Source organism: Canis lupus, chromosome 31 (assembly GCF_048164855.1).
Source record: "Canis lupus baileyi chromosome 31, mCanLup2.hap1, whole genome shotgun sequence".
NCBI classification, from domain to species: domain Eukaryota; kingdom Metazoa; phylum Chordata; class Mammalia; order Carnivora; family Canidae; genus Canis; species Canis lupus.
In genome coordinates, this window is record NC_132868.1 from 16,650,510 (window position 1) to 16,678,120 (window position 27,611).

General features: G+C 43.4%; 1 long non-coding RNA gene across 9 annotated transcripts in view; it reads left to right on the forward strand.

The window, feature by feature from the left end:
• LOC140622060 (uncharacterized) overlaps positions 1-27,611 on the forward strand; it is a 106,123-nt gene that overhangs the window by 41,787 nt on the left and 36,725 nt on the right. For 6 of the 9 annotated variants that reach the window (XR_012021771.1, XR_012021770.1, XR_012021767.1 and 3 more), the window contains exon 5: positions 8,167-8,371. The exons of 1 other annotated variant lie outside the window; for it this stretch is intronic. This is a non-coding gene — a long non-coding RNA (uncharacterized lncRNA). Of the gene's footprint in view, positions 1-8,166; positions 8,372-8,759; positions 9,326-11,832; positions 18,653-27,611 lie in introns of those variants that run through there. 2 more of the 9 variants (XR_012021772.1, XR_012021773.1) reach the window with 2 other exon arrangements.

A 27,611-nucleotide genomic window follows, 5' to 3' on the forward strand; every position in this document is an offset into this window, starting at 1 on the left:
GAAGTCCCTAAGGACTCCAGCTGCCTCAGGCTAAGCCCTGGTCTGTTTCAGAAGCCACAAGGTGCTGAACCACGCTCACTGCTGTGTGCCAGGGTGGTTGCGGATTTGCCAGTGAGAACAGATCACTCTATTGCTAAGGAGACGTTAGAGATTGAAGCTTGGGGAGGACAGCATGATGGGCCATTATTTTGTTTCATTTAAGGCAAGATTAGTAACTTAATGTTGATATTTCAGTTTGTGAACTGCCCAGAGGATCACATTCTGTTTTTCACAAAAACCAAACTACAAGTTCAGAGATTTGGGTGCTGTTCTAACGAGGTGGCCGGGACCAGGTGAGCTCAGGTACTAGTGAGCGCCCCTCAGGAGAGGATGACTTCTGTCTTCCTCGGACAAGTTTGCGGATTTGCCACTGCTAAGGAGAGAGGCATCTAACCGGCTGGTGGACACACAGGTTAGTTGGTGTTTCCAAAGAGGACTGGCAGGTCACTGGCTTTGTGGGAGTGTCAGCATCTGCCAATAGAAGGGACACCATGGCAGGTTCACGGAGGACACTCCAACCACCCACATGGCTTCAAGCAAGCCCCTTCACCCCTCTGTACTTCAGTCTCCACATCTGTAAAGTGAAGAGACTGGGGAAGGTTCCCCCCCACCCCCCCAGATGTCAGTCATGAACTAATTATGCCTGCAGGACGTGGACCTGGAGAACAGTCCAGAAATGTTCAACAGAAATGGTGGCTCAAATAGGAGGAATACGAACTTTTCCAATTGTAGTTTCTCTGGCTAAGGGCCAAATATTTGTTTAACTCCTCTCTTACCTTCGTGTTATGGCCTATTACATATTTTAAACGAGCTCTTCCCTGTTGTACATGTGTTTATCTATTTGGACTGTGAGCTCTTCAAGGACAGGGACAGATTTGAATAGGTAATACATTTACCTGATTCAAAAGGAACAAAAGGGAAAATATAGTGAAGCGTGCTTTCCCCAGCCACCCACTTCCCCTTCCCACCGACAACCAAACACTATTGCTTTTCCGTGTCTCCTTCCAGAGTTGTTTTATACATACACGAACAAATAACATGTGCATTCCCACCGCCCCCACCCCGCTCTCAATATCTTTTGTGGGAAGATGGTAGTGTAGTATATACATTGTTCTGCACTTTCCACTCAATACCGTATCTTGAAGCTTTTTTTGCATAGTGTATAATGAGTTTCCTCAGCCTTTTTTTATAGCTTCATGGCATTCCATTTTATATACATGCCATAATTTATTTAAGCAGTCTCAAATTGATAAATATGTAGGTTTTCAATTTTGTGATGTTCTAAATAATACTATAATGAGTAATCCGATGTATACATGATATTGCAGGTGTGTGTGTGTGTGTGTGTGTGTGTGTATGCATGAAATTTTGTGCTAATGAAAGAAATGGTGGATACTGTTCAGTGCGATTTGGGAAATGCCAACGGGGTCCCTCCCACCCAGACACTTATCCCACCAACTGCATTTGATTTTTCCAAATTCTACATTCAGAGTCATTCTTTTGCTGAGGATCTTGTCTCTTTTCCAAACACTAACCAACGAAGTCTCAACAGTTGTTTGAACTCTGTTATGAATTATTAGCCCCAGGACCAGTTTTATTGTGGTGATCCCATGCTTCTTCCTTATACGTTTCGGTGGCTTTCACCACATTCAGTCAGACATATCCCGCACAGCGTGCAAGGGCTTTCACAGCCTGGCCCTGCTCATGTTTAGGGCTTCCTCTCTTAACATTCGCCTTCAGATTGCAGCCACACCCAACCTCTGTAGCCTCTTAAGTGGGTGACAGCTTTCTCGTCTCCAGGCCTCTGCTCATAAAGCACCTCTACTTGGTTTATTTTCCCCTCTACCTCCAGACCGGCTAGTGCCCTTAGCTCAGACCTCACTTCCCCTACATATCCTTTGCCATCTGGCCCAGTTTTGGCTCTTGAGAGTCATCCTGTGCACTCTCACTTCCATCCAAATACAAGTTCCCTAGCATTGCAATTGCCCTTAAAAGTTTTTTTCTTTTTAAATTCCTATATCTTAATTGACTATAAGCTCCTTATAAGTGGGAACTTTTGTTTGTTTGTCTTTTTATTTCTAATGCCTATAGCACAATAGGGACTCAGAATATGTTTTGGGGGTGATAAATGAATAGCTTCTCCAGTCCAAGGGATGAATTAATGGTCAACTGCTCAAAAAAGGAATATTGATAGAGGAAATAAAAATTGAATTAGATCACCATCTGGATTATGAGATCCCGAGTATTCAAAATCTGACTGTATAGTTAAATATATACACTGGCTGGAATCCTTACAGAATTAGTGCAAGAGAGTTGTATTTTATCAGTTCCTGCCTAGAATCACCCAGTCAGGGGATGGACTCTGGCTTTCAAACTCCTTCAGCCGCAGCTGTCCAAGGTAGTTGGCACAGTGTAGAAGCCATCTTTGGGGGCTGTGCTGATACAATAAGGATGAAGACACAAACCGATTTGTTTTTTTTTTTTTTTTTCCATTTGTTGTCATCTAGGGAATAAGAAGGGAGTGGAGGGCAGACATGAGCTGGCCTCCTCTGGCATGGGAGAAACATAGCTGAATGAATCACTCTGGTGTCCCATTCTGTCCATCCCAGGATATTTGGCTTTGAGATGTGGGTTTGAATTGGGGAAGTTTGTTTTTAATAGACCCAGGCCTCTGACATATAAATCACAAGCAGGTATCCCTAAATCACTTACTGTAGTACAATTTGTCATATGCATGTGCTGAGGGTTGAGATACATTTCTGCCCTGGATATGAGAGTTGTGTAAGTTTCAGTGACAGAGTGTCCCTTCCAAGTATGCCTATGGGATCAGCCCATGTTACGGTTGTTTTTTTTTTTTTCTTAAGATTTTATTTAAGAGAGAGAGAGAGAGCAGAGAGAGAGACAGAGAGAGAGGGCATGAGCTTGGGGGAGGGGCACAGGGACAGGGAGAAGCAGACTGCCCGCTGAGCAGGGAGCCCAATGTGGAGCTCGATTCCAGGACTCTGGGATCATGACCTGAGCCAAAGGCAGATGCTTAACCGATTGAGCCACCCAGGTGCCTCTTATGTTATAGTTTTTAAGCCATGTTTTCCTTGATATTATTTCCTTGATTCTTTGAAAGTTGATGGATAGTTCCTCAGATTTATGTACAACTTTCTTGACTTTCAGGTAAAACTAGGCAAGCTAAGGCACCAAACATCTTTTTCTTATAATATCATGGCTCATATAAGCCCTACAAAACATCACATCATGTTGGCACTAGGATAAAGTATTCCTTAATCTCAAGAACATTAGTGAAATTTCCCTGTATTGTAGCATGTGTTTGTGTGTATGTGCATGTGATATAAGTAACCTGAGTGGTGGCCAGAAGACCTGCTGAAATTACAGCAATATTAGAATTTGATTCTTTAAATACTTGAAATCCTAGAGCCAAGATCAACTTCATGATGCAACAGTGAACAGGCTTTTTAAAACATGATGCAACAGTCAGGGAGATCTGTAGTCCAGACTGCCTGACTTTCAGTCCTGGGTTCATATTGGCATTAGGGCCCTTGACGAATTATGTAACATTTCTGTCACTTGTGTTGTCATCTGTAGAATATGTTGATGATAATAAGACATTCCTGAGACATTTTGAAGATGAAATGAGTTCTTATTTGTAAAGTACTTGGATTGGTGCTTGGCACACAGTGAATGTTCAATACATGATAGTGACTATTATCATCAGGTCATTCTACATGATATTGGGAATGCTTAGTGGAGGAGAAACAGTGATGTGTATAAATACTGGGTGGGGGTTTCGTGTTGAGGATATGCTCCAGTTCTCACCTCTCTCTTACCTCTTCAAGGGAGCCTGGAGATGGAATAACTAGATCAGGGTGATTTGGATGTCCTTGGATGTCCATTGGACAAGAGCAGGCCCTGGGTAAAGAACTCAGGATGTCGAAGGAAGTTTGGCCAGGCAACGAGTAGGTTTCAGGAGAGTCCAGGTGCAGACGGGTCAACATGGGGACAGTCAGGCTGCTGGCACCATGCTGCCATGGTGGGGCTGGGTTTCTCAGTGGAAACTGACAAGAGGAGGAGGCCTGGCAACCAGAAGAAACTGTAGAAGTCAAGTCTCAGATAAAGGGCTAACTTCTGAACCCACTAAAGAACTCTGCAAGCCAATTAAAAAAGCCCCAAACCATATAAAAAGTGAGAAAGGATATGGACAGTTGGTAGAAAATAAAAGAGAAACGGCTCTTAAGGACATGAAAAACTACTCAGCCTCACCAAGAAGAAGAAAAATGCAAATTACCACGACAGTGAAATTTCATTTTTCACCTGTCAGATTGGCAAACGTTAAAGAGTTTGATAATACTAAGAAATGGCTCTCTGCCAATTGGTACAACTTCCGTAGTAAGAAATTTGTTAATATCTGTCAAAATGTAAATGCAAATGCCTTTGACCTAGCAGTTCTACTTGTGGCAATGCATCCCACATACATATTCTCAAATGTGTGAAATGATCCATGTAAAAGATTATTAATTGAGGCATTGTTTGTAGTACCAAAGTTTTCAGGACATTCTGAAAGTCCACTAATAGGACTGGCTAAATAAATGATGATGCATGAATTTAATGAAGTGCTAACAGCTGTCAACAAGAATGAGGGAGGACTTTGTTTACAGATATGAACTTCAAGATTTCGTGTTTAATGAAAAAGAACAATGTGCAGAAAAGCGTGTCCAGTGTGCTACTATTTGCTTAAAAAAGATAAAAAAGACTATATATGTACTTCCTCTAAAATAAAATAGGTAATAATTTGCCTATTGAAAAGGGAATTGGGAATTTGGGCTGAGTGATAAGTGAGAGAGAAACTTTCCACTTTGTACTACTATACACTTTGTAAACTCTACTATGAAAGTGTTTAAATTTGTTTTTTTTTTCAGTGTTTAAATTTGAATCCTATTAATTCATTACCTATTCAATCTTTTTTTAAAAATAGGAATATTGCACCCTGCTCTCTAATACAGTCATTGAATTTAATGTGAAAAAGTGTGTTGTAAAATATTGAATAATGCAATTACCTAATCCCACACCACCCTACTCCTCCTGTTCCATTTGATACTCACCCATGTTTGAATAAATTTGATGTGCCAGGAAGATGTCGCTACAGCTCCTTACATTCCTGGTGTCCATACTCAAGTGCTGCTAGACATTCACCTGCCCAGGGTGAAGTTCTTGTAGTGGCATGAGTAAGGCTTTGGGAAAGACATGAGCTGAGTTTGAATCCTGCCTGTATTACTCACTGGCTATGTCTTGGGGAGTTTCTTTATCTCTTTAAACCTCAGCTTTTGGTCTGTTAAAAAAAAAAATGCCTGTTTACTGTTGCATCATGAAGTTGATCTTGGCTCTAGGATTTCAAGTATTTAAGAATCAAATTCATTAATGACAACAGCTTTATTGTGGCACTGCATCCATGTCCCAACTGGCCTCTGTCAGAGTCACCGTGGAGCTGGCCAAACTCAGCACTGTGCCTGGTTTCACTAAGGCACTCAGAAAGGACTTCAGGGCCACTATTCTCTAGGCCCTGCTATCCTGCTGGAGTTGGTCTCCTTCCTTCCCGGCTCATCCAGTTCTCCCTCTCAGTTACCCTCAGCTTGACCCTAAGAATGCCCCTCTTTTGCATCCAAAGTCTCTGACAGCTTTTAGACACACTTGGTTATTTTCTCACGGTTGAGAGAAAAGGAGTTCCTTTAGTATGGGGGTCAGGAGGCCGGTCCGTGGTATGTGGAGCATCAGGGACCTGGTGACGATCCCACTTCTCTTGTGGGGATTTGTGCCAGGTGCACAAGGATAGGCATCTCTCTCTCCTCTCTCTCTTCTTCCAAGTCCCACTTCCTGGGGGTGAATTTCAGACCCCTCTGCTAACTCTTCAGTATGCTGTGATTTGACTAGGTGTGATTTACAATCAAATGTACATAAAATATATCTGGGTCTTGCCAGCTATTTACTTAAGCAACTGCAGGGACGGCTTACCAAGTGACACCAGCAGTTCTGAGGTGGCTGTTTTACGGCCAGTGTCAGCAACGGTGGAGGGTTCAGGTTTGTATGTGTTCATACACTTGAATGGGGAGAAAAATTCATATAAGGTCAATTGTTTAGTTGCTATGGTGAGATAGAATGCTTTTTGAAAAAGTTTCTCTTTAAAGTCAAAGCTTAATCACTTTTAAGGCGGAGGAAAAACAGAAGGAGGAAAAAAAAAAACCCAACCCAGACTGTGGTAGGCTAGATTTCCCCCAGATATTATTGCTGCTTCTGTCTCCGCAGCCGAACATAACAGCTGGTGAGTAGAGAGAAACTGGAGAAAGATCTTTTTTGCCTTTAATCCAGTATGCTGTTTTCCTGTGCCCGTTTTACTGTAATTCTCAGCGGCCGCGGGACAAAAGCTGTTGACTGATACGTGCAATTACCTCCTCTAATATTGCTCTCAACTGTCGGCCCTGACTGACGAAAGTGGATGAGGTTTAGTTAAGGTCTGGGAAAACACTCTTTTAATAAAAGCCATTCCCATCTCTACGATCACCTCCCTCCCTCAGACCTTTTCATCTGTTTTCTGGAAAGATAAGGCCTGGTGAAGGAAAGCTAAAAAGTGCTGCTGAACTTGGACGTTCCCGACACCACCGTTTACCCCCTAAAACCTCTCGCAGCGAGTGCATGTGTGCGTGTTTGTGCATGTGTGCGTGTTTGTGCATGTGTGCGTGTGTGCATGTGTGCGTGCCCGCAATTTGCATTTGAAATCAGGAGAATCAGTTTGGGTCCCCGGGCAGGTCTTTCCCTGAAAGAAGAAGAGGTGATTTGAAGAAGTTAAACCGGGGCCTTATTGGGTTCACACCTTATTTGGTGTTGGGAGGCAAAAGAACGGTCTGCGGGGGTGCTCCCCTCCGGGTCCCCTGCTGGCTGGGGAGGCCCTGGCTCCTCCAGGAGGACGCACAGCGAACCTGGGCCCAAGGAGCAGTAGGGGGAAGCCTTCTCCTTCCCACAGATGCAGCGGGTTGGCTGCGGGTAGCCTGCGGGTAGCCTGCGGGTTGGCTGCGGGTTGGCTGCAGGTGGCCTGCGGGTGGCCTGCGGGTGGCCTGCGGGTGGCCTGCCCCCAGAGCACCAGAATCAGCAGACTGAGGAGTCGAGCTCCTGCAGGGCGGCCCCCAGGGGGGACGGGGTGCACCTAGCAACATGCTCCCCACCGCCTCCATCCCCCTGCCCATTCCTTGTTCAGAGGAACCCCTGGTTCCCCTAGGAGGAGGGAAGACCCACCAGTGAGGACAACGCCCCACTTAGGAGCGCGGCCTGGAAGCCTCAAGTGGGAACTGAGGGAGGATGTCCTTAGAAAGACTGAGGACTGCGGATTGGACCGTGTCCCCTCTTTGGAAAGGCCTGCCGCTCGCTGTGCGTGCAGATCGCGGCCCGGGGCGGTGCCTGGGCTGGTGGCGAGGCGGCCGCAGGTGGCCGCAGGTTGCCGGGGACCCAGGAGGGAGGGACGAAGGGGGGGGTGGGAGACAGGGGGGCTGCTCCCTCCCTTATCGGAGAAGGAGGTAGCTCTCGCCTGTGTTGGCACTCCGCTCTCAGAACACGATTTGTCGTGTGATCAGGGCTACACAGTTTTAATAGTGGCAGTAACATGGCAAGGTTATTCCTGTGCGGTTTTAATAAAGAACAAAGGCCATGCTGCAGAAGATGCAAAATTATCTAGGATTTTATTTTTTTTATTTTTTAAAAATATTTTATTTATTTATTCATGAGAGACAGAGAGAGAGAGAGAGAGGCAGAGACACAGGCAGAAGGAGAAGCAGGCTCCATGCAGGGAGCCCGATGTGGGACTCGATCCTGGACCTCCGGGATCATGCCCTGAGTCAAAGGCCGACTTTCAACCGCTGAGCCACTCAGGCGTCCCTATCTAGGATTTTAGAACCAGGTTTTAGAACTATGTTCCTCTTTTTCAAGTATCTGCAGACTGTTTACTAAAAAACAAAAACCAAAAACCAAAAACACACACCCCCCCAGAGATAAATCCACCCCTACGTGGTCCCCACCGCGCCACACTGACGTGGAGAGTCCCCATCCCGCTAATGCCCTGTTTGCCTCCTGTAGGGGCTGCAGGGAATGTCAGCGAGGGGCAGGTGGGATCGGCAGTCTGACCCCGAAGACATGTATTGTGCTCCTGCTGTGTGCCAAGAGAGGAGATGTGCAAGTGTGCAAGCGGGCGGTGGACAGGCTCACCATCGAGGAGCCCTGGCCTGGAGGGAGAGATGGGATTTCAGCCCACGGAGGCGAAATGCTGATGTGCTGCGAGGAGGTGAGTCCACAGAGGAGAGGAGGAGAGAGTTAAATGTGGCGAGGTCAAGGATGGCTTTCTGGAAGAAAGACATGCTCCGGCTTCCTACCTAAGTGCCTCCTTCCTTGGCACGCTTCACAGGTACCCAAAGCCCCTGCTCTGTGTGCCAGGGAGGACACAAATTGCGTGGGAAGCTGTGTCTCCCATAGGGCACTGACAGTCCAGTGATGCAGGTGGCATGTGCACAGATAGTGGCGTTACGGAGTGGCTGACAGGGCTGGTAGGACGGCACTGCCCGGGCCACGGACCAAGGAGGGGTGACCTGGCTGCAGTTCTCCTGATTACCAGGGGCTCACCTGTTTGCCCTGTGCTGATAGCCACTGGTTACGTTGTGCTTTTCCTATACCAGGCCTGGCTCTTAAGTATTCTGGACAGAGCAACACACGTCATCCTCACACCACCCTAAATGAGAACGTGAAGGCAGAGAGAAGTGTCTGGAAGCACAGCTGGGGCCAGGACCTGAATCTTGGCTGTCTGGCTCCCGAGTCCTTACTTGTCACCCCTCACTACGCACCTTCCAATGGAGAACAAGCTTCATTCTGGCCTTTCTTTAGGGGGAGGTGACTGAGCCCACTGTCTGATCTGGCTTCTGGGGAGAAGGCTGAAGAAACTTCCAAGGAATATTGGAGAGGGGATTTTTTTTTTTAAGTTGTGGACTCCTGCTCCCAACCCCCACCCTGCCACATAACAGTCACATGTGTGTTCACACCTACAACTACCCGCTTGGGTCTCAACTCTGCCTTTGCAACAAAATCACCCACAGCTTTAAATAAAATACAGCTGCTGAGGCCCTTCCCGGATATACTAAATAATCATATCTGGGAGCAGACCTTGAGCATCTGTTTTTTCCATTTTTTTAAGAAAATTAAATGACATGCATGCCTAAAGTAAAAATTCACAAGATAGAAAAGAAAGTCAAGGGCAGCCCAGGTGGCTCAGTGGTTTAGCGCCGCCTTCAGCCCAGGGCATGATCCTGGAGACCCAGGATCGAGTCCCGTGTCGGGCTCTCTGCATGGAGCCTGCTTCTCCCTCTGCCTGTGTCTCTGCCTCTCTCTCTCTCTCTGTCTCTCATGAATAAATAAATATTTATATTTATTTATATTTATAATATTCCATCCAGCTGTCAGTCCTTCCTTCCAAAGGCAAACATTTCCAACAATGACTTGTGATCTATTTCCTTCCAGAAAGAAATGATCATATATACCCATTTGTTATTTTTCTCTCTTCCCCTCTTTTTTTTTTTTTTTTTGGCTAGGTACATTGTCCTTTATTGATGGTACATGACAAAGAAGGGCAGGGCTCTCCAAGCCCCTCATCTTCAAGGCATCTGGGATGGAAACTGTGCAGAGGTCGGGAGATTCTCATTATGTTGGGGGATGAGTTGGGGCAAAGACTTCCTAGCAGCTGAAGACCCCTCACTTCCTCTTGCTCTCACTGGAGCTGGTGGTCCAAGGGGTTCTTACTCTTTGGAGGCCATATAGACCACAAAATCTGCCACCCAGTGGCTTTAGCCAAATTCATTATTGTGCTAGAAAATGAGCTTGACAAAGTGGCCATCAAGGGCAATGCAGTCCCAAGCATCGAAGGTGGAAGAGTGGGTGTCACTGATGAAGTCATAGGAGACAAGCTGGTCCTCAGCATAGCCCAGGATGCCCTTGAGGGAGGACTCAGATGCCTGCTTCACCACCTTCTTCATGTCATATTTGGCAGCTTTCTCCAGGTGGCAGGTCAGATCTATGACTGACATGTTAGAGGTGGAGACATGGAAAGCCATACCAGTGAGCTTCCTATTCAGTACAAGGATGATCTTGCCTACAGCCTTGACAGCACCAGTAGAAGCAGGGATGATGTTCTGGGTAGCCCCTTGGCCATCACACCACAGATTTCCAAAGGGGCCATCGACAGTCTTCAGGGTGCCAGTGATGGCATGGACTATGGTCATGAGTCCCTCCATTATGCCAGAGTTGTCATGGATGACCTTGGCCGGAGGGATCAAGCATTTGGTGGTATAGGAGGCATTGCTGACACTCTTGAGAGAATTGTCATATTTCTTATGGTTCATACCCATCACAAATATGGGAGCATCAGCAGGGCAGAGATGATGACCCTCTTAGATCTACCCTTCAAACAAGTGCCAACGTCTCCATGGTGGTGAAGACACCAGTAGACTCCACAACATACTCAGCACTAGCATCTCCCCGTGATGTTGGTGGGAACTTTCTCTTAGAAGATGGAGATGGACTTTCTATTGATGACAGGTGTCCCATTCTCAGCCTTGACAGTGCCATTGATTTTGTCATGGGTGGAATCATACTGGAACATGTAGACCATGTATTTGAGGTCAATGAAAAGGGATCACTGGTAGTGACAATATCCACTTTGCCAGAGTTAAAATTAAAAGCAGCCCTGGTGGCCAGATGCCCAATATGGCCATATCCATTCATTCTGACCTTCACCATCATGTCTTAGGGATACAGCTGGCACTGCACAAGAAGATGCTGCTGTCTGTTGAATGGGGAGGAACACAGAGCTCCCATATATTATTTTTTACCTTCTGTAGATGATTGTGATGAATAGTCAGGTGAGAATTTCTGACCTGAGCCCTGCTCTGTCCACCTCAGAGATGGTTCTTCTGAAGGAAAGGAGGGCAGGAAGAGGGAGGCTTAGGAAGTGGAGAGCTTTCTGAGTAGATGCAGTAGGAGAGCCAAGGGGCAGAGCCCAGCGAGAGCCTCCTCAGGGCAGCATACTGCTGTAGAGGGAAAGAGGTGACAATTCCTCTATCACACACTGGGTACTGATTGCTAAGAGAGGCACAGGGGCAAGACATAGTCAGAAGTGAGTAAGGATCAATAAGAAAACGCCTTCCAGAGAAGACTTGAGTCTCAAAAATGAAAGAAAAGGGTATTTGGGGTGGAAAGAATGGGATGGGATGTGGTTGTTCATTAACCCATGTATTCCAGGTATTTTTTTCTTTGGTCCTTTGGGATGCGGTAGGTATAATTACAAGAATATACCCTGTGGTGTCAGACTGCCCTGGATCTCAGAGGTTGAATATGTAGTAGGTGTGGTGACTGTCATACAGGAGGCACTGGGGAGAGAAACACAAAGGAGACATGTCCTTATGTTCAGTCTCTGGGGACGACGGACCTCCAGAAACCCAATTGCAGTATGATAAATGTTTTCCTGGTGGTGGGTAAGTGTGAGGTGTGTGGAAGGGTGTAGGATTAGAAACTCCTGGGATTTCTTTTAGGAACTGAAACAGGACCTTGATGGCCCGAGTCTTGAAATAGGTCATATGTTTTTGGTCACCATATTCTGGAAGGGTTGAAACTGATCTGCCACATACAAATTTGGGGACATCTAAGGTTTGGTTGACTTTGGTAAGCACTTGGTTATAGTCTTGTGGTCTGTTTGCTTTCCAGAGTCTCCATGAGTCGCACGAAGACACAAGTGGTGTGCCTGCATATCTGTTTGATAGCCCTTCCTCTTCGAAATGTGGGCTAAGCCTGAGTTAGAAATCAAATGCTTAGCTGAGTTTTATTGTTTTCAGGGCTTGTACAATTGCTTTTCTATCTTCCTAATGATACATTTTCATTTTCTGAAGACAACGTGTATCTGGAAAGGATCATTATATACTCAAATCTTTTTTTTTGAAAAATGGATCAGAAGGAAGTTTTCATATTGTACCCCAGATTAGCCCAGATTGGGTTCCAGACTTTTTTCTGAGTAGGAAAGAATTGTAATAGGAAGCATTGTGAATCTTTTTTTTCTTTCTTTCTTTCTTTCTTTCTTTCTTTCTTTCTTTCTTTCTTTCTTCTTTCTTTCTTTTTTCCTTCCTTCCTTCCTTCCTTCCTTCCTTCCTTCCTTCCTTCCTTCCTTCCTTCCTTCCTTCCTTCCATTTCTTTATTTCTTTTTTTTTAAAGCTGAGGAGCCACTTTTGACAGCCACCATTTTCTTCTTTCTTTTCCTTTTAAAATTCCTATCATGTGCCAGTGTGGTTGTCTGTGCTGTGTCTTTGCAGCAGCACTGTAAAGGAAGTATTTTGCTCTTGCCATCATTTTACATATGAGGGAAATGAAGACATCAAAAAATTCAGTATCTTACCTAAGGTCTTGTTCTGATAAGTGGCCTGGTATTTGAACTTGGATAACTCCACATGAAAGTCCATCTTCTCATTTTGCAGATGAGCCAACTGAAGTCCCAAGGTCACTCACTTCATTGGTTGCAGATCTTGGAGCTCAGGGCTTCTTAATTTGTGACTTTTGTATGACAAGAGAGTCATCCCTGAGGAGGGACCTGTGTCTTGGGTCTCCTCCCTTCCCAATGCATCCTGTATACAGTCACCCTACATACTGCTCCTCCCTCCCCCACCCCACAAATCTATGCTTGTTATTTCCCCAAAATTGCACATAGTGGTCTCAGATTCTGTCTATCTTGGCCTCTAAGCATTTCTGGCATGGACCCCACCAAATAGAAACCCTATGGTCCCTTATAAGAACTCTAGATACATGCTCTCCTGTCTCTGCCTTTTTCACCATTTCCCACTTGCTGATCTGCCCTCTTGTCAGATCCACAGATGCAATGGCTACTTGATTTTTAGACCCATCATCATGCCATCTCCTCTATGAAGCTTGTGAGGTCTTATAGCTGTATAGGATTTGTCACTCTTGCTGAAGGATAAGGGACAGGGTGGAGAAGGAAAGGGAAGGGAGAACATTGGTGGAACACAGGACAGTAGACATGGAGAAGAGTGCAACAATGGATGACCCCAAGGCTAATCGACAGCCACAAGAGTTATGGCTTGTTGAGTGCTTACTGCATCCTGGAGAAGTTAAATGCTGTCATCTCCTTAAATTCATAGCAAGTTGTCAGGCTGCTGCAGGTGGGATACAAGTCTAGGTCTGCCTGAAGTCAAAGCTTGTGCTTTTCCTTTGCTGTCGTGTGGTCTCCGGATAACTGATTGTGGGGCAGGAAAAGAATAGAGCAATCTTCGAAATGTTAGATTAAAAGGATGAAACAAGATTGGGGTCATGGATTCAGACAATGCAGTGAGAGATGCTGGAGTTGGAAGGGTTGAGGGAGGGCCTTGGACAGAGTGGAGCTGGTTTAGGGATGTGGCCTTCGGTCCCTGCACTCTTTGTGAGACAGCTCAGCTTCCAGTGATCATCTGGGTACTCGGGGCTGCATTTATGGCTTGTGAGTCTTGCTCTGCGTTTCAGGGCTTTAGGTTCCCAAGCTCGCTGAAGGCAGGGACTACATCTGTGCCTTTTTGGAGTAGAAACATAGTCTGTCCTCGCAAGTGGTCAACTGGGGGAGGCAGAGGGGCAAGCACCTGGGTCAGCCCAGCGTTGTAGGGAGGCTTCACAAAGACATGAAATGTCCAGGCAGAGAAGGGACACTGGAGGGAACAGGGTGAGAGGAACTCAAGGCAAAGGGCAGGGTATGTGTGCAGGGAGGAAAGCCCAGAAAGGCCTGGCAGTAGAGTTTAGGGATGTGCCCAGAGTGTGAGTCAGGAGCAACTAATGGGAGCAAATAAGGCTGGAGAGACAGCTGGAGGCTGGGCCTAGATGTAAAAGTGGCCCTCCTCAATACCCCCCACCCCCGTCCCGGCCCCCCTCACCCGCCCTGGCCTCCTAGGTATCCAACACCTCCCCCTCCAAGAGTACGCTCAGCTCCCTATCATTTGACATATCACCTTATTGCTGAGCCTCGTATAGGCCCAGGAGACACTTCCTACTCCTCTAGGAAACTCTACTCATCTTTCAAGGCATTTTAGACATGTGTCCTGTGAGGCCTGCATCAGCACCCAACTGTCGGAATTCAACTGTCTCCTTGCAAGTGTCTTGTCTACCTCTCTGTTCTAGCACTTGTCACACTGTTTCGTCTGCCTTCCTTAGTATTGTGAGAGCTACTTCCCGGGAGGAATTTTGTCTTCTCTTTGCATCCCCGATGCTAGCACATAGTAGGTACTCGGCACATTTTGATCATGGAATGGTTTTGGACTAGCATTAGTGTTTTTCAGGTAGACAGGGTACGTGGTCAGTGGGGAACCCCACCTCCAGGAACAGGAGAGGGAAATTTCCTTCTTTGCCCTGTGAAGGTTAGTGGGGGGCTGCTCATTGTTAAGGCAGGCCAGCGTCCTGCTCACCCTGACCCCCTTTGGCCTCTGGTACCTAGCAGGTCAGGTAATTTCTCTGCATTTTTCTCCTTTGTTGCTTTTTTGCCCCCTTTCCTTTTCCTGCGATGAATAACAGCCCCTCAGGAGTTCGATTATATTGCACCATGAATAAGATATCTGAATTACGCTATTTAAATGAGTCATCCCACCCCTAGTGTAATTGTTCACCCCCTGTCACACTCAACGTGATCTACATTTCCAAGAGAGTGCTTTGGGCTAGAATAGGGAATTGCTGAAACTGTAGGTTCCAGTTTTCAGCAGCTTAAGCTTGTGCGTTGCAGGGTGTGTTTTTTGTTTCACATCTGGGCAGATGTGGACTCAGCAGAGCTACCAGCACAAGCTGCATACATTTACAGAAAGAAGTTGGCTGGAATTTCCAGATGTCTGTCTGTCTGTGTGTGGTGTGCATAGAGGGGACAGAAAAAGATGGCGGAGTATAATCTGGTATGGAGGATGGTCTCTGACCTCGGCAAAGCAGTGCCCGACCTCCAGGAAAGCTTAAGCTGAATGGATTTTGATTTTGGACTTGTGGTCTGAAATCTCCTTATTCCACATTTCCTTTTATAAGAGTTTTGGTCACTAAAAAATTAGCCTGCATTGGTGTTTTCAAGATGGATGGATTGCTAGGGCGGCCCTGTTACCTGTTTAGCAGTTCTTCATCTTGGAGCTCAGCTATAGGATAGGGTTCGCACACTTCCCCAAAGGAGCAGGCACATTTCCCTCCGTTTTTCGTTTCTTTTCATGAACGAACCTGATTGGCTGTCAGGCTGTGAGACATAACTAACTCTAAAGCCACCTCTCAAAGTTCATGAAGGTCTCAGGAACTGGTGGTTATGTTGTCTCAGACATTTCAATTACTCAGACTCTGAATTTGAGTCCTGGGCCATTGGGCAAGGTCCGCACTGAGGTAAAAAAGAATTAAACTTTCCAAATTAAGAGCAAACAGTTTTCCTAAAATGAGAAAGTGGGGTGTTACATTCATTCAGCAGATGTTGATTGTGGGGCCCATGAATCAGAAACATGTTCAGGGGCTGGTAATACAAGAGAAACAGGCTCTTGAGGCCCCTGCCCTCAAGAAGTTCACAGTCTAGTGTGGTTGACGGGCATGCAAGTGGTAGCAACATAATGGAGGCACGTATGAGATGCTGTTGGAAATTAGGACAGCAGAGTCTGCCTGAGGAGGTTAGGCAGAGTTTTAAAAACGGTGATATACTTTTGGTGCAACTTGAAGGATGAGTAGTGGTATTTACCGGGGTAGACAATTTGGAGGAGGAGTATTCTAGACAAAGGCTAGGGTGGCTAGAGCCTTGTGTACCGTGAAGGAGATGAGGCGATTAGAACATGAAAGGCCTTGTATGCCAAAAAACATATACAGCTTTTACACTGTAGATGTATTAGCATGTGTTCATCGGCAAGAACTGAAACCTCCAACACTACTGGCTTAAACACTAAAGAAAATTTATTAACATATATAATGTGCTCAAAGGCAGAGAGATTCCAAGATGGCTGAATTCAGTGGCTCAACTCTGTCATTAAGGACCTAGGCTCTTTCCACTTTTCTGCTCTGCCATTCTTGGCATGGTTTATCCTCAGACTGGCTCTTCTCATCACAGGATGACCAAAGAGGAAGAGAGGTTTGTTTGTCTTCTGACTTGATGTGTGTCTTTTTAACCAGAAAGGACCACTTTTCTTAAGAAGCATCCCCCTCACGGCCCCCTGTCAAAGTCATCCTCATGCCTCAGTGGCCAACACATGCCCAGCCCTAAACCATTCACTGGCAAGGGGAATGCAACCACCATGACTGGCTCAGATGAAGCTGGACTCGGCCCTTGGAGGGGACAGACCTACTTCTTCTGAAGTACGTGGCCAGGCAGGGGATACTGGAACAAAATTGGGCTTCTGATAGAAAGTAGGGAAACGGGACAAATGGCTGCTGAGTGGGCAACCAGCAGTGTTTGCTACAGTAAGTGATGAGAGACTTACAGATCACTGAGCAGGAGTTGACATGGTCAGTTTTTCATATTTAAAAGAATCACCCTGTCATTAGTGTTCAACTTAGTTGTATAGATAGAAAACAGAACAAATGGAACAGTCTTATGAGATATCAAATTATTTATCCACATATGTATGGAGCTGGAGTTAAAATTTTCCTTAAGCCATTTTCTCTACTTAGGGATGGGAGGGGGTTAAGAGGTGGGAGATGACTAAGGCAGAGAGGAGTCATTCCATTCTGGATTTGCCAAGCAATCCTTTCTGATATGTTGGGAGACCTGAGAACTTTCTTACGTCCAGATGATAATGTGGTCCACTCAGAAGGGCCATTGTAATCCTAGAACCCTGGCATGTTGGAGCTGGAAGTGACCTCAAAGTGATCTAGCTCAAGACCTTCACTTTAAAAATGAGGAAACTGGGACCAGACAGTGAAGTGACTTGTTCAGTTTCTATGTCTGGTGCACGGCTGAACCACACCCGCAGACTCTTAACTCCAGCGCCGTACTCTGGAATGGGTTCTTAGGCCATCTTCTATGCAGGCTTATGTGTGCATTCAGGAGTGTTGGAAAGAAGCAGGCCTTCTTCCTATGTTTCTATTCTTGACAACTACTCTCTTGGATTTTTTTATTTTAAATGATGCTTTAGTGTTTTTATAAAAATGCAAACAACACTCATAGGTATGGTGAAGTTCTCATTATTATTCATGTATGATAGGATTTTTTTTTTAAGATTTTATTTATTTATTCATGAGAGAGAGAGAGAGAGAGGCAGAGACACAGGCAGAGGGAGAAGCAGGCTCCATGCAGGGAGCCCACCGTGGGACTTGATCCCGGGTCTCCAGGATCAGGCCCTGGGCTGAAGGTGGCGCTAAACCGCTGAGCCACCCGGGCTGCCCTATGTTGGATCTTAATGTGAATGTGTCCCTCCAATTTTTTCTTTTTAAAAAAAATTTATTTAAATTCAGTTAATTAACATACACTGTATTGTTGGTTTCAGAGGGAGAGGTCAGTGATTCCTCAGTCTTCTCTAACACCCAGTGCTCATCACATCACTCAGTTACCCCATCCCCCCACCTGCCTCGCCTCCAGCAACCCTCAGTTTGTTTCTTGTTTCCTGTGATTAAGAGTCTCTTATGGTTTGTCTCCCTCTCTCATTTCATCTTGTTTTATTTTTCCCTCCCTTCCCCTGTGCTCCTCTGCTTTGTTTCTTAAATTTCACATATGAGTGAGATCATATGATAATTGTCTTTCTCCGATTGACTTCTTTCACTCAGCATAATAATAGCCTCTAGTTCCATCCGCCTGATGTTTCCTTTGAGGCAGTTCTAATGGGGCAGGAGGATGATACCTTCCAGGCACCGGGAACCTGAGAGAGGGGAGGAGGCAGGGAGAAGCAGCCGCAGGATGTGGAGGGGGAGTCTCGAGGGCTTATGACTTTATCGGGACTTTTCCTGGGACACTAAAGTCAAGCGTGGCACTAAGATCCCCGCAACACAGACATTACTGAGTGCCATTGCTGTGCTAGTGGGAGGTGGAATCTCTGGCCCATTGCTTGGCTCCAACCTCTAGTCATGGTGCCTGATTACACTGTCTCCACTCTTCCCTTTGACTTTCAGCGTGTATGTGCCATTTCCCCTACAACGCACATACTTCTTGGCTATCATTTTTACCCAGAAGCTTCTGGAAACTCACCCTTGTAGGCAGAGCAGTACTTTGAACAGCAGGTGCCAAGAAGGAAAGAAAAAAAGAAAGTAAAAACTAGAAATAGTTTGAATAGTAGAAATTCAAGATTTCCCAACGAAGTGCTGTGTGCAAATCACCAAGCTTAACTAAAGGCTGATGAATCCATTTTTTTCAACTTTGCTTTTGAAAGTAATTCTAAAGTGTATTGGTTTATCTTTCTGGTCATTTGTCAAATATAAAAGTGTTAGTTTTAGATGGAAGTGAATCAAGATTAGGCTGAAGCTGTATAGACCAGGGCATCTTTGGATCCCACTTCTGTAAAAAAAAAAAAAAGATGAAGAGAAAAATAAAAGTGTGTATGTGTGTGTGTGTGTGTGTGTGTGTGTAAAAGCTGATTTAAACCTAGGGGAAAAAAACCCTGGGGGAATATATAGGAGAATATATGAAGTTGTTAACCTGGGTTATGAAATGTAAGAGAAAAAAGGATCTGTAAAAGCATGTGTATGATATGATATGAATTGATATTTATATCAATTTCTCTTTATGTGTGGATATATATATACAAAAAATTGGGTAAAATAATTTTAAAAAGTCACCTGGGTAATCAGAAACCAAGTGACTGTAGTCTTCTTATACATCTAAAATGATAAAATGCTTCAGGTGTGTGGTGGGCCTCAAACTTGAAATTTTATAATTCTCTAAATCGAAGGTGCTAAAATGGCTGGGAATGCTGATTTACATTTTGTAAATACTTTGATTTACATTTTGTTCTATTTTCATCTACTGGTTATGTAGTTTTTCATCATCTCATTTTATTTTCACCATCTTTGTATTAGTAAAGGCTATATTATAATAAAAATATGAATTATGCATAATTATATACACAGTTACATGTAAGTTTATTTCAAAATTGTGTAGTCTGTTCTACAGTGTGAATTTGGTCCATCATAAAAAATCCTTTAGTATTTTTATTATGTCCTGATTGAAAGGAACCCCTCAAAGTATTTTGGAGAGAACCTTGAACAAGCTGGTATCATTTGACATTTTTAATTGAGCTCTTGTGAACCCCTTTAAAAAATGTGTCTAATGAACTGTAACTGCCTTTGGGGTCACCTGGAACATTCATTTGGAGCTTTTAAGTGTGGAGAGGCTAGAGGCAATCCTCCCCTTCCCTCCAAGCCAAGATCTCCACCCCCTCCTAGCACACACACAGGAAGGCCAATAGCATTTATTAAGCACTTATGTGTCAGGTACTTTCCTCGCAATAAACTGGCAATGGGTAGATATTTTATGCCCGTTTAATAGATAGGAAACTGAGGCCCCGGGGGGGGGGGGTGGTTAGCGATTTATTCCGGGATGAATGAACTGAGCCAGATTTTAAATCCTGGGCTCTTGAATTGCATAGGACAGTTTTGTTGTTTTCTTTTTCTCTTACCTATACTAACTCAGCCACATCAAGGGGAAAGCGGGAAGGGTTTCCTTACTCTGAAGACTCCCCTTTTTTCTGAGTTTTTTTCCAGCCACCGCTTTCAAGATGTGGCAGAGATGGAAAAGAAAGAGCAGATGGCGAAAAATGGAGTTAATGTTTATCCACTGGAATGCTAGATTTTCCTAGGAGAAATGACTGCTCTAGAATAGCTCAGAGTTGGAGTATCTTCCCTCTGAGAACCTCATCTATGCCTTTCTAGAAGCCATTCCCCTGGCTTCTAGAGTATTCTGATCTTTTTTTTTTTTCTTTGAGCGGGGGAGGGGCCAAGAGAGACCCTGAAGCAGGCTCTATCTTATGACCCTGAGATCATGACCTGAGCTGAAATCAAGAGTTCAGAGTCAGAAACTTAACAAACTGAGCCACCCAGGCGCCCCAAGTATATTCTGATCTTCTTAAAGCCATATCATTCTTACCATGTTTGGACAGGGAGTAGAGCTTGCAAATGTTCAAAGACACAAAAATGAGAATGAAACAAGGGGAGGGGGTCTTGATGTGAGCCTACAAACCTTTGCCAAATCTTGGCTCCCTAAGGGTAAGCTTCCTTTTGTTAAGTAGCAAGAGTTGAAAGAAACTTCCAGTAAAAGGAACATTCACTATAATCTCCTATGGCCTACAATAAAGTGGAAACACAGCAATGTGGATATTTTTTTCTCTACCACTTTGGACCCTACACCAGCTCTCAGATTCAGTTGAGTACAAATATATTTGTTGCATTTAGTCCTCTCTGAATCATGCACTTTAAAATTAAACTACTCTGGGTTTGTTAAGCGGGAAAAATCCAGGGTGCCTGTTTGACATTTTAAGTCATTAATTATCGTGTAGGTTTTATCAATTGTTGTAGCAGAAGGCTTTGGATTGCTTCCCACATATATGATTTTTAAAAAAATCCTTAAATAGGACAAAACAGCAGAGGACTAATTTTTACTTCCTATTGGCTCAAGCAGGAAATCTGAGCCAGATTTTGATTCTTCCATGTTTGATTGATAACTTAGAGAGTCTCTAGCCAGGTATTCTGAGTGCCATCAAGCAAGTAACAGCTGGAGAATGTGCAGCAAAAGAAGCCACACAACAAGGAGCCATATCACATTTTTCACTTATTACCATACAATTGTAGGATAGATTGATGCTTAACACATTGCAATTTGATGTTTGACACAGAGTATAATACATGTTACTGTGTGTATAGTCGCACAATTATGTTCTGCATGTGATCGCTCACATAATCTATTACAAATTTGGAATAGATGTCATTAAACAGAATCTGTTTTGAATCTTTAGCCGAAAAATTATATTTGACACAGGTTAATACCAACGAAATGTAAGATTAGACTATGTGTAGTTGTTTTGGATATATGACACTAAGGGTTCTGTACCCTCAATGCGTGGGTTTTCCCACACACACCAAGCAATGCTCCAACACCAGCTGGATGTCCTGCAATTCAACTCAACAGGTTTCTAGTGCTATCTATTCAGAGATAGTCCTATAAGACTGTCCTCTATTTGGATAGCTGTCTGCAAGTTCAGGTTGCTATTTTTGCTTCTGCCTAACTGGCTATAACTCAGACATTCCCATGACCCCCTGCTCGGTTTGATTAACTTGCTGGAGAGGCTCACAGAATTCAGAAACATTTTACTTACTAGGTTACTACTTTATCATGAAAAGCTGTAACTCAGGAAGAGCCTGATGGAAAAGACATACATATAGGACAAGGTATGGAAAAATGGGCTCAGAGCTTCCATGCCCTTTCAGAGCAAGTCACTCACCCCAAACTGCCAGGTGCCAGGTTGTGTTCACCAACCTGGAAGCTATCCGAACTCAGCCCTTTGGGGTTTTTATGGAGGCCTCATTACATAGGCATGAGTAAGTCATTGAATTGGTGATTGAACAATTATAATTGAATTGCCAGATCCTCTCCTCACCCTGGAGGTCAGGTGGGTGGGAACTAAAGTTCCAATCCTCTAATCACATTGTTGGTTCCACTGGCAACCAGCTCCTATCCACAGTGCAATTCAAAAGCCACCTCGTTAATATTACGAAAAATACCTTTGTCACTCTCGTCCCTTATGAAATTCCACAGGTTTTAGCTCTGTGCCAGGAAGGAGGACAAAGACCAAATATGTATGTCTTGGGCAGCCTGGTTGGCTCAGCGCTTTAGTGCCGCCTTCAGCCTAGGGCATGATCCTGGAGACCTGGGATCGAATCCCATGTCGGGCTCCCTACGTGGAGCCTGCTTGTGTCTCTGCCTCTCTGTGTGTGTGTCTCTCATGAATAAATAAATAAAAGTTTAGAAAAAAACAAACAAAAAAACCCCCCAAATATGTCTTACTAAAAAATCACAGTATCACAATACCATTCTCTGCCCATTTCATACTGAAATAACTAAATTATGCAGTAATAAATTATTTGTTCAGACATTTTGAAGGACAAGAGAAAGACAACCTAAGATATTTCAAAGGTCAGCATCAGAAAAAAACAATTATAAAGTAGAAAGGGACAGTTAAACTGAAGGTGTTTTAACCTTCCAATTGCCTTCTTTTGCTTTTGGATTGGTTAGTTAAGGGACCGTATAAAGACTTGTCTACTGTCTTTACCCAAAGAATTATCAGCTTTCATATGAGTTCTATTGAAGTGTTGTGATCTGTTGCTCTCTACTATGATATGATCTCAACAGTTCCTGAGACACTGTTAAGCATTTAAACAGACCCAGGCTTAAGGAAAAAAAAAAGGGGGGGGGTCCCTGGGTGGCTCAGCAGTTTGGCACCTGTCTCCGGCCCAGGGCATGATCCTGGAGACCCGGGATCCAGTCCCACATCAGGCTCCCTGCATGGAACCTGCTTCTTCCTCTGCCTGTGTCTCTGCCTCTTTCTCCTTCTATGTCTCTCATAAATAAATAAAATCTTAAAAAAAAAAAAATCAGACCCAGGCTAATTGAAAACAGTGATCTTTATACTCTTTAAATTAGGGAAACTAATTTAATAGCTAATAGCTAAGGTGGGAAAGAAAAACAAGATACATTTACATTTTCTTGTTGATGATAGGGATAGCTGGTACCAAAGTTTATTCAACCAATCTCCTAATTTCTGAATTTGGGGCTTGGTCACATGCAAAAGGAAAATATTAGAGCCTTTGAATAAATTCCTTATTTAATCTTGCCTTAGAATTTGCTTAATTGGCATGGATTCTAAATTATAAACCACAGAAAAGAACATGCTTTTCATTTGTTTATTTAGATGTGATTCACATATAAAATTCACCCTTTTAAAAAACGCAGTTTAGCGGTATCAAGTATATTTACAAAGTTATACAGCCACTACCTAATTATAATTCCATCACCCCAAAAGAAACTCTATACCTGTTAGTAATTTTTATCTCCCCCCAACAACCTTCCCCAGTCCCTGGGGATTATGCAATCATATTTTACATCTGTCTTTATGGATTTGTCTGTTCTGGACACTTCCACTTTTCTGATAAACTAAGTCATGTTGATTATTCTTGTCTCACTTCTATTGAGGCTGAGACACTCTCCTAGCATGTTCTAATTCTGCATCGAAAGTCTTCTATGTGCAAATATCTATATAAAAAAATTTATGATTTTATTCTTCTGTCTTTTTGTGACAGGTTGTTAGTTCCAGGAACTCAGGGAAAATATCTTAAGACTTAGCATTTATTGGGGACTTCCTGTGTTCTCAGGACTTAATGAAGGTCACATATATATTGGGCACCCACTGCATGTTAGTTGCTGTGCTGTGTGCTTGGGATACAATCTACCTCTGAGTTACTTGATCCTCACCATAACCTTTGACACTTTAAATTGTTCATGCCATCTTATACACAACAGGTAAGTGAAGAAGAAGGGTGTGAACCCAAGTTTGGACAACCTTTCCAACTCATGCTCTCCCCATTATGGTCCCCTACATAATCTTCTCATGAAGACTTAATTGCCCATGGGCCTATTCAGTACTTAACATTCACTGTGTGCTGATCTGTGTTAAGTATTGGTATGGATGTTCTTGGTATACTCGTACGGTAGATAATTTAAGAGGTAATAAACATGTTTTAAAAAGTAAGTCCTCCCAAATTATTAGACCAATGCAAGGCTAAAGAAGAAGGAGGCCTTGTTTAACATGTGCTAATAAACACTTTTAAAATAACAATATTCAAGTGTTTGCAAAGTTTTGGTGAAGTTGACATATCCTTACATTTGATGAAAGTGTGAATTCTTAAAGTCCTTTGGAATGCAATAGCTGTCCAAAAAGAAAAAAAAAAAAGTTCAGTTTCCTGACTTGTTAAAGGAATTTAATATAGAGAAATAATCCAAAGGATGTAAAGAGTTTTACATATGAAAATGTTCACTGCAGCTTTATTTCCAGTGCTAATGCATTATTTAAATGTTCAAGAATAGTTTAATAAGTGGTATAGTATGACAGATATTTTTAAAGGATTTATTTATTTTAGAAAGAGTGACAGGGAGAGAGTTGGTGCGGGGGCAGAAGGAGAGGGAGAGAAAGAATCTCCAGCAAACTTCCCTGTTGAGCATGGAAACTTATGCGGGCTCGAGCTCACCACCCTTAGATCATAACCTGAGCCCAAACCAAGAGTCTGTTGCTTAACCTACTGTGCCATTCAGGCAACCCTGACAGATTTTTTTAAATTTATTTTAATTTATTTATGATAGACATAGAGAGAGAGAGAGAGAGGCAGAGACACAGGGAGAGGGAGAAGCAGGCTCCATGCCGGGAGCCTGACATGGGACTTGATCCCGGGACTCCAGGATCGCGCCCTGGGCCAAAGGGAGGTGCGAAACCGCTGAGCCACCCAGGGATCCCCTGACAGATATTTTTTAGCGGAACATTATGCAGCCACCAAAAGTGATAATTATGAAGACCTGAAAAATGTTTTAAAAAATGAAAAAAAATGTAGACTTATATTTAAGTCTTGATTACCTCTATGTAACAATTGCATATACAAACAATTTTTAAAAACTTTGAGAATAATATCTGGCACATAGTGAATAATAAGTGCTGGTTGAATGAATGGGTGACCGAATAGAAATAAACACTCTGCATGTTATGTAATGTCATCTTCACAAATTATAAGATTTAAGTAATACAGTAGAAGAAATATTTTTATTTTTAAAAAGATTTTATTTAGAGCGAGAGAGAGGGCATGAGAGAGAGGGCATGAGCAAGGGGAGGGGCAGAGGGAGAGGGAGAGGGAGAGAGACAATCTCCAGCAGACTCCAGTTGGATGCTCAACCGAATGAGCCACCGAGGTGCCCGGAAGAAAGATTTTTAATTAGACTAAAGGTTATATAGTGATTCAGAAAATGCCAACTGTTATAAAATATCATTGCAGGTCTAGAAAAAGTCTAATAGTTTTAATGATATATACATGCAAAGAATTTATAACAACTTTAGAACATTTAGAAAATGGTAGTGATTATAACAACAATCACAATAGATGTATTAAGTTTGTATAATAGCATCTTTGTATTTTTAAACTAATTTGTTACCTACTTCCAAAAATAATGTAGACTGACTAATAATAATGATAATTAAAAATATAAAGTTATCTATTTTTAGAGAAAGGAATCACATAGGAGAATGGAAGAGAGACCATGGTGCAAGGTCTGAAGTTGAGCTGGTTAGTACAATGACAATGGCCATCAGAAGAGAGAGAAGCCTATGGTGGGTTTTATAACAATCCCTACCGTTTATTAGATGATGACTCTGGTCAATGCTAGAAACATTCTATGGAGATATGCTATCTCCTATTTGTACAGAAGAGTCGCTACGTAGAGGCTGCCTCCAGAGCCCAACTGCTGGGGTTCATATCCAACTGTACCACTTACTGTATCTCCTTGGATAAGTTCCTCAGCTTCATCTGTAAAAATGAAATAGTACTAGTATCTGCTGCACAGGGTCGTTGTAAAGCCCAATGCTTGGCAGACAATAAAGTGGTCAATGTTAGCTATTCCCGTCATAACTTGGAAAGATACATATTTTTAAAAAATATTATTTGAGAGAGAGAGAACACACAAGCAGGGGGAGTGGCAGAGGGAGAGGGAGAAGCAAGCTACCCGATGAGCAGGGAGCCTGATGTGGGGCTCAATCCCAGGACTCTGAGATCACTATCTGAGCCGAAGGCAGATGCTTAACTGACTGAGCCACCCAGATGCCCTTCTGAAAGATATTTTTATTCCTTTCCTACAGAAGTGTAAACTGAGGTTTATAAATACTAAAAAGGGAAGATTCAAAGCCAAACACATCTGCCTTCAGAGCCCAAACACTTTCCACCATACTTTGTCAAGTGTATTGCTGATGGAAGGGAATGTTCATTTCCATGAGACATCAAAGGAAAGCGAATCCTCTGTTCATAATTCTACACGTTTGACGATTGGAAAATTTTCTACAGACTACCTTCTAGCTTCATAAATTTGAGACTGTGTTCCTTCTCCATTGCACATACACTTCTGGTGCCAGGTTCTGTAGGACACATTCATGTATATTACAGTATCTGGTCTTAAAACTTTTGTTTGTGATGCTGGGTGAGTCAGCACAGTAGTGGTAGGCATAGACCAGGAAGCCCCTCTTTATACCGTGATGGCTAGCGTAGCAGATAAATATATCCCATTAAAACAAAAATAAGTATTTCCTTAGATTATCTTCCCCTTAACTGGATCTCAAAATACATGTACTCTATAAGGCTAGTGAAACAAGGCGAAGCATGACAAAAAGGAGGTCAGAGTGGAAAAAGACCAGAGTGTTAACTGATCAAGGTTGGAATTTCCTTTTCAAAATTGCCCAAAGCATATGGCCATGTGAACACATTGCTAGGGCCGCTCCCAGAGCCTTAGAAGGGGTCTGTGCAGGTGAGGGGTCCTGGAGCTTAAGCTTCATTAGCCTCACGATACATGTGCCATTGACTGTCACTTCTCCAATGAAAAGGTTAACAATGAGTTTTCAGTTTCCATCTCATTATGTGGTCAGTGCTTAAATGTAATGGTGATAGTACAGTGTAAAAGAGCTTATCTATCTTTACATGTGAATTATATAGAAGACATATGCAAAAATAAAACTTGTGTCTAACAAGAAGTTTTTTCAAAATAATGCTTGTAATTTTGAATAGTATAATCTAAAACCATTTTGTTGCATATAAAGAAAGACATGGACATACAACACACATTCCACAAAAAGTGCCTTATTTTCAAGGTGCTACAAAGACGATAGCATTTTAACTAGCTCTGGCAAGAGGGGAAGCTTATCGGTCATCACAGCCTCTGGTTCCTCTTTTATCCTCCATCTTGGACGTCCATCCCAAGCCTCTCCCCACTGTCACCAATGGGGCACATGTCTCCACATCTCTTCAGTTCTCCTACTGCCATTGCTGGGATGCTCATGATCCAGGGACGCCTCAGTCACTAGACACAGCCACGAAGAAACTCTCCCTCTCTTTGCTATTGCACTTTTACCTACCCAGATCTATCTCAATCCAGAGCTTTGCTTTAGCTTCTTTGCTTCTGCGTTTTTTCACAGTAGAAATTAACTCAAGTTGTTAGAGGGGGAAGAACTGTAAATTGTAGCACAAAAATAGTCTGTCAAATCAAAGGAAAAGGAAGCTGTTCTAATTTTGGGCACTGCAAATACATTAAACCACTTATTGAAGTTTTCTTGGTGCCTTAATATTATATGACCTCATGGCCTTCATTCCAGGCACCCGAGATTAATCAGCTCTGTAAGGAAGGTAGATAGTGTAAAAAAACTAAACAGGAAATAGGGCACCCCAAATCTGAGGACAGTCACTGTGAGACTAGAACATAACAGACAGCACATCTGAATTTTGTAAGGTCACAGAATAGA